The sequence below is a fragment of the Vulpes vulpes genome, chromosome 1 (assembly GCF_048418805.1).
Source record: "Vulpes vulpes isolate BD-2025 chromosome 1, VulVul3, whole genome shotgun sequence".
Taxonomy (NCBI): domain Eukaryota; kingdom Metazoa; phylum Chordata; class Mammalia; order Carnivora; family Canidae; genus Vulpes; species Vulpes vulpes.
In genome coordinates, this window is record NC_132780.1 from 99,440,036 (window position 1) to 99,450,089 (window position 10,054).

General features: G+C 37.4%; 1 pseudogene; it reads right to left on the minus strand.

Annotated features, from left to right (window-relative positions):
• Nucleotides 1–1,483: 1,483 nt before the first annotated feature.
• LOC140593948 (dnaJ homolog subfamily A member 1 pseudogene) lies at nucleotides 1,484–2,904 on the minus strand (annotated as a pseudogene).
• Between the last annotated feature and the right edge of the window lie 7,150 nt (nucleotides 2,905–10,054).

The following is a 10,054-nucleotide window of genomic DNA, read 5'->3' on the forward strand; positions in this document are numbered from 1 at the left end:
CTTAATTAGATGTACTTGCATTCCCACCCTCATCCTCTTTCCACATCCCGGAAGACACTGTAGATTGATAATGGCACTGTATTTCACTGTTTGGACAGTCCTAGAATCGAGTTATCTTACTAATTTGCTGAGGGAGATATTGTGTTATATATTGTTGTTTGGTAGGTGTCGCAATTTCCAGGACACATTACATGCAAGCAAAGATAAATTTGTTTCATCATTTCTCGGTTTTTCCCTTTGAATTTTATTATGGCTTAATTTTGTACAATACTGGAAGAATAAAGTAAGTGGCAATTCATTTGTGCTATCAATGTTTTAAGGGCTGATATGAGTAGAATCAGGTTTTATTATCAACAGTTACCTAATTCTCATCTGGTTAGTCTCCATTCATTTTCCAAAGAAATTCTGAATCCAAAGGGAACAGTCTCCGACACTGTATTTCCTTGCCTGTGCTGAGAAAGTCCAGAACCAAGTGTGCTTGTGAACATACCGATGAGGGAATGGGGAGAGAGGATCTACCTTGCTAAGCACCAGGTCTATACTGTACCAAAGAGGGTCAGCCATTAGTGTAAACCCAAAGATAATTTTGCCGAGCAAAAGTTCCCAAGGATAATTTCATTAAGACAGGTGGGAAAAGCTGTATCAGAGTTGCAATAATTGCCTTCATTTTCCTGTTATCTCTTTTTTCATGTCACTGAAGGCCATAATTTAGATCTCTAGGTGGGCTAATGTGATCTCTCTGTGATTATACTCTTCGCCTAACTTTAGGTTAAGAGGGTCCCAATAGTTTTTAATGGTGCTGCTTTTTTTTTTTTTTTTCAATAAATAGTAAATTTGTACTTCTGTAGATTTTATTCTTTTAATACTGAGAATTACTTCCATAAAAGATAGATATAAAACAACATATCTAAGTATTAGAGATGAGTACCCTCATATTAAGTGAGTAGTTAAGATTTAGGGTCTTTCTCTTGATGTGTATTATGCAGGATTTTGAGACGGCCCTCAGATTTCCCCCTCCTGGAGTTCATGTTCTGTGGTATCTCTTCCTGTTGGATAAGGATGGGACCTATGAATCGATTGGATGTCACTGCTATGATTAGGTTACACTATATGATAAAGGTAAAGGGAATTCTCAGGTGGGATTAATGTTGCAAATCAGTTGACTTTGAGTTAATCACAAGGAATTATCCTGGGTGGTCCTGATCTAATTAGGTGAGCCATTAATTGAGACCGGGGCCTTCTCAGGTTAGATTTGAAGCAGCAAATGTTCTCTTGTTGGTCTTGAAGAAGCAATTGCCATCTTATAGAGAGGACAACATGAAAGGGACACTAAGGAGCTTGTTAGAACAACACCTGGCTGACAGCCACCAGTAGAGCAGGGACCTGTTTCATAGCTGCAAGGAGCAAGATTCTGCTAAGAACCAGTAAATTTAGAAGAGGACCTCAGGTGAGAACACAACCCCAGCCAACACCCTTTTTTTTTTTTTTTGAGCTTTTATATTTGAGTTTATTCTTCATTTAACTTTTAAAACACTACTATAGTTGAATATTAAAACAAAAACAATAGCAAGTAGTGAGCTATGATTGTAGTCCTTCACTCATCCACTACTGCATATAAAATGCCAGCAGCAGTGTTATTCACCAGCCCCATTAAGAAGTCTGACACTGAACACCACCCCTAGGATGATGTTCATCATCCTCATATGCTTCCCCATTGTAATGGCGCCGTCTTTCCTGATTGGGATCAAAGTCCACAAGTTCTACCTGGTCCATTTCATCAGTCTCTTCTACTTCCTTCCTCTCAGGTAGGAGTTTTTCCAGCAAAGAAAGTTTATCAGGAGAGAGAAAGCCGTTCTCGGGGAAGTTTACCTTAAATTCGATGATTAGGCGACCCTTCTCATATGGTCTACGATAAATTGGCATGCCTTCATTTAGCACACACTTGATATCCCCATGCTTGACAATCTGACCTGGATGAGAGGTGATGACGATGGTTCGGTTGTCAAGAGTAGATATTGGCTTTTGAAAGCCACACAGGGCTTCAACCAGCTGTATATCCATACACATGAAAAGATCTTCTCCTCGTCGAGTAAAAACAGTATGGTCCTTCTGATCTAAAACAATGATAATATCTCCTGGTTCAAGTCCTGGTTCTTGGTCTCCCTCACCATGGAATGTTATCTTCTGGCCATCTTTCATGCCTTTGTCAATATGCACTTCTAGAATCTTCTTCTCTCGAACTATCTTCCTTCCGTTGCAGCTTTTACATCTATCTTTAGGACTGATCCGTTCCCCATGGCCCTGGCACTCCATGCACACAGACTGAATTTGCTGAACCATTCCAGGTCCTATCTGATGAATTCTTATTTGCATTCCAGTACCTCTGCAATTGGGACAACATTCGACTGCTCCTTTCTTACCACCTCGGCCTTCACATTTATCGCAAATCACATTCTTTTGCAGAGCTAGTTTTCTTGTTGCGCCATTATATAGATCTTCTAAGGTTACTGAGAGCTGATGTACAACATTTTTACCTCTCCGTTCTCTCTGCATCCTGCCTCCTCCTCCAAAAAAACATATCAAAGATGTCCATGGGGGAGCCAAAACCACCACCAGCTCCACCTTCTTTAATTGCCTGTTCTCTTCCTTTGTCATATAATTCCCTTTTCTTTGCATCAGAGAGCACTTCATAAGCTTGAGAAATCTGTTTAAACTTCTCTCCTTCATTTGGATTCTTATCAGGGTGGTACTTCAAGGCCAGTTTTCTGTAAGCCTTTTTCAATTCCTCCTGGGTGGCATTGGGTTTGACCCCCAAAACATCATAGTAAGTGGTTTCTTTCACCATTTTCTACAGCCGGTGAGAGGACCGAAGCCGGTGTGGGGGAGCAGGAAGGAGCGCGTTGCTGGGAGCAGCTCGGGCAGCCGCCGCTCCTCCGCGTCTCACCGAGCGTTCTGGAAAGTTCCCTCTCTCTCTATATATATACCTGCATGTGCTTGTCTTTTATACCTCATTGCACTGTGTCCTTAGATTTCAAACTCTGTAATGGTTGAGTGACTTTTCTACTCTTTCAGACAATGACTTCCCTTAGGTCAGGCCTGTTTCCTTTTCATGATTGAAACCTCTAATTCTAACATGGTGCCTAACACAGCAAAAATATTTTAGGAAAAGATTATTGATCATCCAAACATTCCTAACTTTTATCATATCATTAAAATGTACTAGTAAGTATATAATACTAACTGTATCAGTGAATTTCTTATTTTGATAATAAATATCCCATAAAAACTATATAACAAATTTTTACTCATATAATATTTCCTAAAAATGAAATTATATAAGTACATTTAGGTAAAAAAATAAGGAATATTTCCTTCATAGTCTGTTTATATGTCAACTCAGTTCCTGTGTTTTTTGTTTTATTAAAGCAAAGTTAGTACTTTATTCAGCATAGTACTGGAAGTCCTAACCATAGCAATCAGATGAGAACAATAAACAGGAGTCATCTTGGTAAAGAAGTTAAACTATAAATGTTTGCAGATGGTATGATACTGTACAGAGAAAATCCTAAAGACTCCCCAAAAATGTTACCAGAACTGATAAATGAATTTGGTAAAGTTGCAGGATACAAAATTAATATGCAGAAATCAGGAGCATATCTATACACTAAAAATGAAGTAGCAGAAAGAGAAATTATACCGTTTGTAATTGCATCAAAAAGAATAAAATACCTAGAAATAAACTTAAAGAGATGAAAGACCTTGACTCTGCAAACTATAAAACACTAATGAAAGAAGTTGAAGATAATGAAAACACATGGAATGCTCATGGATTGGAAGTATTAATATTGTTAAAATGTCCATAGTACCCAAAAGAATCTACAGATTCAGTGCAATCCTTATTTAAATGCCAATAACATTTTTCACAGAACTAAAATAACACTAAAATTTGTATGAAATCACAAAAGACCTCAAATAGCCAAGGCAATCTTGAGAAAGAAAAACAAAGCTGGACTATCACAATTCCAAATTTCAGGATATACTACAAAGCTGTATTAATCAAAACATTATGGTGCTGGCACACAAAAAAATAGATAGATAGATAGATAGAAGATCAATGGAATAGAATACACTTACACATTTACATGGTCAATTAATCTATGACAAAGGAGACAAGAATATACAATGAGGAAAAGATAGTTTCTTTAATAAATGGTGCTGGGAAAATTAGGTAGCTACAACTAAAAGAATGAAACTGTACCACCTTTTAACACCATACACACACTTCAAAAACCGAAAAAACTAAAAAAAAAACTAAAAATGGATTAAAGACCTAATGTGAGACTTGAAACTAAGAATCCTAGTAAATTCTCTGATATCAACCATTGCAACATTTTCCTAGACATGTCTCCTGAGGCAAGGGAAAGAAAAGCAAAACCAGACTATTGGGACTACATCAAAATAAAAAGCTTTTGCATAGCAGAGGAAGTTATCAACAAAACAAAAAGGCAGAAAGGCATCCAGTAGAACTGGATGGGAGAAGGCATTTCAAATGATATATCCAATACAGGGTTAATATCCAAAATATATAAAGAACATACACAACTCATCACCAAAAAACCAATACAACTAAAAACTGGACAGAGGACTTGAATAGATATTTTTTCATAAAAGACATAGAGATACCAACAGACACATGGAAAGATTCTCAACATCACTAATCAACAGGTAAATCAAAACCACAATGAAGGGCACCTGGGTGGCTCAGTCAGTTAAGTGTCCAACTCTTGATCTCAGCTCAGGCCTTGATCTCAGGGTCGCTTGAGTTCAAGCCCTACTTAAAAACAAACAAACAGGGGCACCTGGGTGGCTCAGTGGTTGAGCGTCTGCCTTTGGCTCAGGGCAAGACCCCAGGTCTTGGGATCCAGTCCCACATTGGGCTCCCTGCAGGGAGCCTGCTTCTCCCTCTGCCTGCGTCTCTGCCTCTCTCTGTGTCTCTCTCATGAATAAATAAAATCCTTTTTTCTTAAAGACTACATGTATGCTAGCATATAGAAAGGATATAATTGAAGTAATTATCTAGATTTTTTTTTAAAAAAGTTTACTTATTTATGTATTTAAGTAACCTCTACACCCACTGTGGAGCTGGAACTCAAGACTCTGGGATCAAGGGTCCCATGCTCTTCCAACTGAGCCACCCAGCCATGCCTAGATTGTTAAAGTTAAACAAAACAATGAGGGAAACCTTTTTAAATTTGAATTAAAATGGCAAAATTTCTATTTATACATTTTACTTTTCAATTGTACATATTTTTTTGGAAAAAAATACTGTATTTTCTTAGTCATCTAAACTTGAAATCCCAAGCCAGTTTTGAGTTTCCTCTCCCACACCTCCTGCTTATCTGAGCACCTAAACTTATATCCAACCTGTTACCGAGTTCAATAGTTTCTATCTCAATGTCTCAAAATGAATCCATCTGATTCTTCCTTGGCTTTCTCTTCCTCTATCTTCTCTATATGGCTCTTTTGTAGTAACTTCCTCACTAGCCTTCTCCTCACACATAATCCATCATATAGAAAGACTAGTGATGCCATTTATTTACTGCAATGCAAAGATTTTCCATCGTTGAGTCATGAAAAGAGTCCTCAAGCTTACTAGCCACAACCCGTGTAACGTGGCCTCCTACTCTTTCATTAGCTACCCCTCCACTTCCTTATTTGAAACTGACAGGAAACCAAACCCACACAGTTCAGCCAAACCCATCCTATGCTTTCCAATATTTATATTTTATATATTTTTGTTGTAGTGTCTGCTAATTCTTTTCAATGTTCTTATCCGTCTTTCTAAACTCTGGCACAAGCATCTTATGAAAAAGCATCTACTCCACAAGCAGTCCTTGGTCTCCCAACCCAAAGACACCCGTTCTTTGAATCACTTTAACGTTCTCTATCCTCTTACATCACTTATCTTAATATAGATATTGGTAAGGTTATCTTATTAACAACCCTCTCCTCCTGCCCCAGGTACTAGGTCACAATCATCCTGAGACAATAGTTTCTTTTCATAATTTCATCCCCCACAGAGCCTAAGTTGGCACCTTAGAACCGTATTTACTATTTTTTGTTTGTGTGAAAACAGAATTGAATTTTCATTTATTAACATACATTGGAAGAAAGTATTCCATTTATAAAATGAAGTAGAGTATTGAAATGAAGTAGAAGTAAAGAGCTGTTGGGATCCCTGGGTGACACAGAGGTTTAGCGCCTGCCTTTGGCCCAGGGCGCGATCCTGGAGACCCGGGATCGAATCCCACGTCGGGCTCCCAGTGCATGGAGCCTGCTTCTCCCTCTGCCTATGTCTCTGCCTCTCTCTCTCTCTCTCTCTCTCTCTCTCTGTGACTATCATAAATAAATAAAAATTAAAAAAAAAAAAAGAAGTAAAGAGCTGTTTAGTCAGGATCAAGTATGTTAAGAAAATTTAGTGCTCAGCTTAGGAGTTCTATTTTAGTTAGATTCATTTTTCTCTTTTAACTTCTCTTCATTTTTGCTATATATGTCTTCATGTAGATATAGCAATAACTATTTCTCTTCCCTGATGTCAAAGAATTCTTCCTCTATTTGATTTTCCCTAGGGTTAAGCAGAATGACTTAGAATAAACCAAATTTGACTTGAATCCTTACACATTTCTGAAAATGTCAAAGTTTTAAATTGCACACCTCTGTACAGGATTTGTGAAATCTTGACTTCCAAATTCTGCTTTGAGCAACAAAACACACCATGCTTAAAATCGAGCTCATTTGAAGAACACTGAAAGTAAACTCTCAAAGAAATATTACTCAGAATATCACTTCCTCTCAGACATATCTCAATATGCTCAACATAACTATCTGCAAACTTCTAAGCCAAGTGAATGAGTGGAATTGATATCAGCCAGTGACTTCTCTAAGGGGGGAAAGGTGACAGCATGAATGGAGGATAAATGCTCTATTATCTTTGTATGTTTGTGGGGTACTTTCAGCAGCTGCACTTTCAGGAAGTCATTTCATTAATGGCTTTTTCTGGCAGATATTTCCATAAAACACTAACCTGGATACATTTAATCTTTACATTTTTGGGAGAAAGCTGCTTAATTTGGAGCATGTTCACTTCTGTTGAAATGTTGCTGTTGAAAGCTGCATGCAGATCTTTTGAGAGGCCACATGCTTGAGTCTCTATTTTTAAATTTTCATGACAGCTTTTACACTCTCCTGAGCATGCAGGATCTAAGTTTCTACTGAAGCATGTAATTACCAGCAATGACTTAGCACCTGCCATGTGGTGCCAAGTAATGGCAAGTGGAAGCAATGTCAATAAGAGAAAATTGGCAAGCTGGAGATAGCCAAGTGAGATACTCAGAGACTCACATACTCTGGCAAACATTTCTACTTTTGCTAGTAGCACAAAAGAACTTTATTCACAAGGAAGTTTATGTAATTTTCAGCTTGTCTACATCAGAGAAAATAAAAGGGCTGCTTTGTTGTTTAGAATGAAGACATGGCTTCATTCGTGAGTTGTGTCCTACTTTTCCAAAACTATTTCCCACCTTCCCTGTCATTTTATGTTGCCTCTAGTACTTGGCTTGCTCCTTTGGATTAGGATAATATCTATAGAAATCAACTCTCAAAACATCTAGCTATGACACGGAAACCCTAGGAATGGGGTTGAAGATGAACCTGTAATTTAGCCTTCAAGATGTACAGGACCCACTTAAGGGGGTTATTAAAATGGCAAGTTCCTGGGATCATTCCTCAGAGATTCAGATTCAATAGGTCTGGAATAAAGCCCAGAAATCTGAATTTTTTTTCCTGAAGCACTAAGTCCATGGACTAGACGACAGGAAAGGCACTGCTCTAACTTGAAGAAAAAAAAAATCAGCTTCTTTCTACTCAAAATGTGATCTGTGGACCATCAGGAATGTCACCTGGGAGCATGATAGAGTCGCAAAATCAGTGGCCCAACCCCACTTATGGGATGAGAATTTGGATTTTGACAAGATGTCCAGGTACCCCATATTCCCATTCGAGTGTGAGAAGCCCTGCTTTCACAAACACTTCAGATTTGGTTACAGGTGCATAGTTAATTAAATTAGCTATCATTCTGAAGGACAGTAGGACCCAGAAGAGGATCCTTTGGGTGGAAGGGTGGGCTCCCACAATTGGGTCATCAGGTGGGAACATGGTGGCAGGAGGCTTGAGGCATCTTGGGAACAAGCCGAGGATCGAGCTGGCTATGAAGATAAGCAGGGCAGATCTCACCATGATCCAAGCACTTTTCCATCTAATATTGAAAAGCACTCAACTATATTGCTTATTCTTTAGTTAAAAATATTCTACGTAATTCATGTATATTTTGGATGTTGTTGTGATAAATTATTATAGTCTGGTCATTATGCTGTAATGCTTGATGGCTAGGACAGACGGATACTTTCTGAGGCCTTCTTATTTTGAAGTTTGTACAGATTGACACATAGTTGCTGAATAATTCAGGGTGGAAATATCTGATATTCTTTAGGTAGCCGTGATCTTTAGGCCTGTCCACAGATGCATTTTGCCGGTGTCAAATGATCTCAATTAAGATTAAAGTTTCAAGCAAATCATCGAAGCTGTGTTCTCTGAATGAGTCTTGAAATGAATTCAGCTATTTTAAGCATCTATAAAGCAGAATAAATTATATGATAATAAATTAAATCACATAACCTAATGAATGTACTTCTTGTCACTTAGCGAGATAACTATTACAAGCTAAATACTAAAAGCTGTGTGTTTAATTGATAAAAGCACATTTACTGCATTAGAAATACATAAAGTTACCCTGCAATGTCACTGCCACACAGAGTTCTGTCTCATTAATTCCAGAGACCCTGGGCAAGTTTTACGGTAATTTTGATACATTAAATTTCTTGGTCTTTTAATTTGGATTTTGTAATCTTTTTTTTTGCCCAATAATTAATTAACCTCACAAATGCTAGATTTGTAATTAATTGGTATTTAATTATTATATAACCAGTAAAGTTATAATCTCTAAATGAAGTTCTATTTCATTTAAAATAATTGCTCATTTTAATTTAAATATTTTTTTCAGAGTAGTAGTGAGAGTTTTTATGCATGGCATAATGAACTTGGTCATTCTTCCTAACTGAACAAGCAAGTAATCTCCTTTCAAGTTTAGCGCAGGGATTTAGGCTTCATTCTTGATGGAAAAGATACTCTGAAGTTTTATTTTCCTTCCAGAAAATAAATCCAAATCACATACTTTCTTCCTTTGGTAACTTAAATAGAATAATTGTTTGGTTTATGACATTATAATTAATGAACAAAAGATAAAAACAGTTGAAAACCAAGAGGTGTAATTCTACTTTCAGTGCCCTTTTCACTCTTTCCTTAATTTCCATAATGAGAAGAATCACCTGTGGTACTTGTTTAAAAATACCACTTCCCAGTGCTCTCTGGGAGATTCTGATTTACTGGGACTTGGGATAAACCTTGACATTTGTATTTGTATCAAGGACCTACAAATACAAGTGATTATTTAAATCACCAGAGAAGGCTGGGAAACATTGTTTTTATACTAAGACCCAGAAAAAAAGAAATTCAAAGTCACTTGTGCCAAAACAAAGTATAGATATGTGCTCCAAAACTTAGATGTATGTTAGGAATCCTCTTTTGAAAATCCTGAAGGCCAAGGCACATCCAGACCAATTAGACTGTACTCTCTAAAGTGGGATGCAAGGGTCAAAATGAGTCATTTAGGAACTACCTCATAAAGGGTGTACCAAGTCCATATTTTCAATTATAGAGTCATTGCCTATTCATTGAGAAAACATAATACAAAAACACTGAAATAGGAATCTAAAGCAGTGGTTTTAAAATTTGAGCTTCTATCAGAATCACAGGGAAGACTAGTCAACATAGACTGGTTAACTCTACCCAAGAGTTTCTATTAGTGGTTTTGAATGGAGCCCAAGATCTTGCATCTCTAATAAGCTCTAGGTAAAGCTGTTACTATTGACCCATGAAA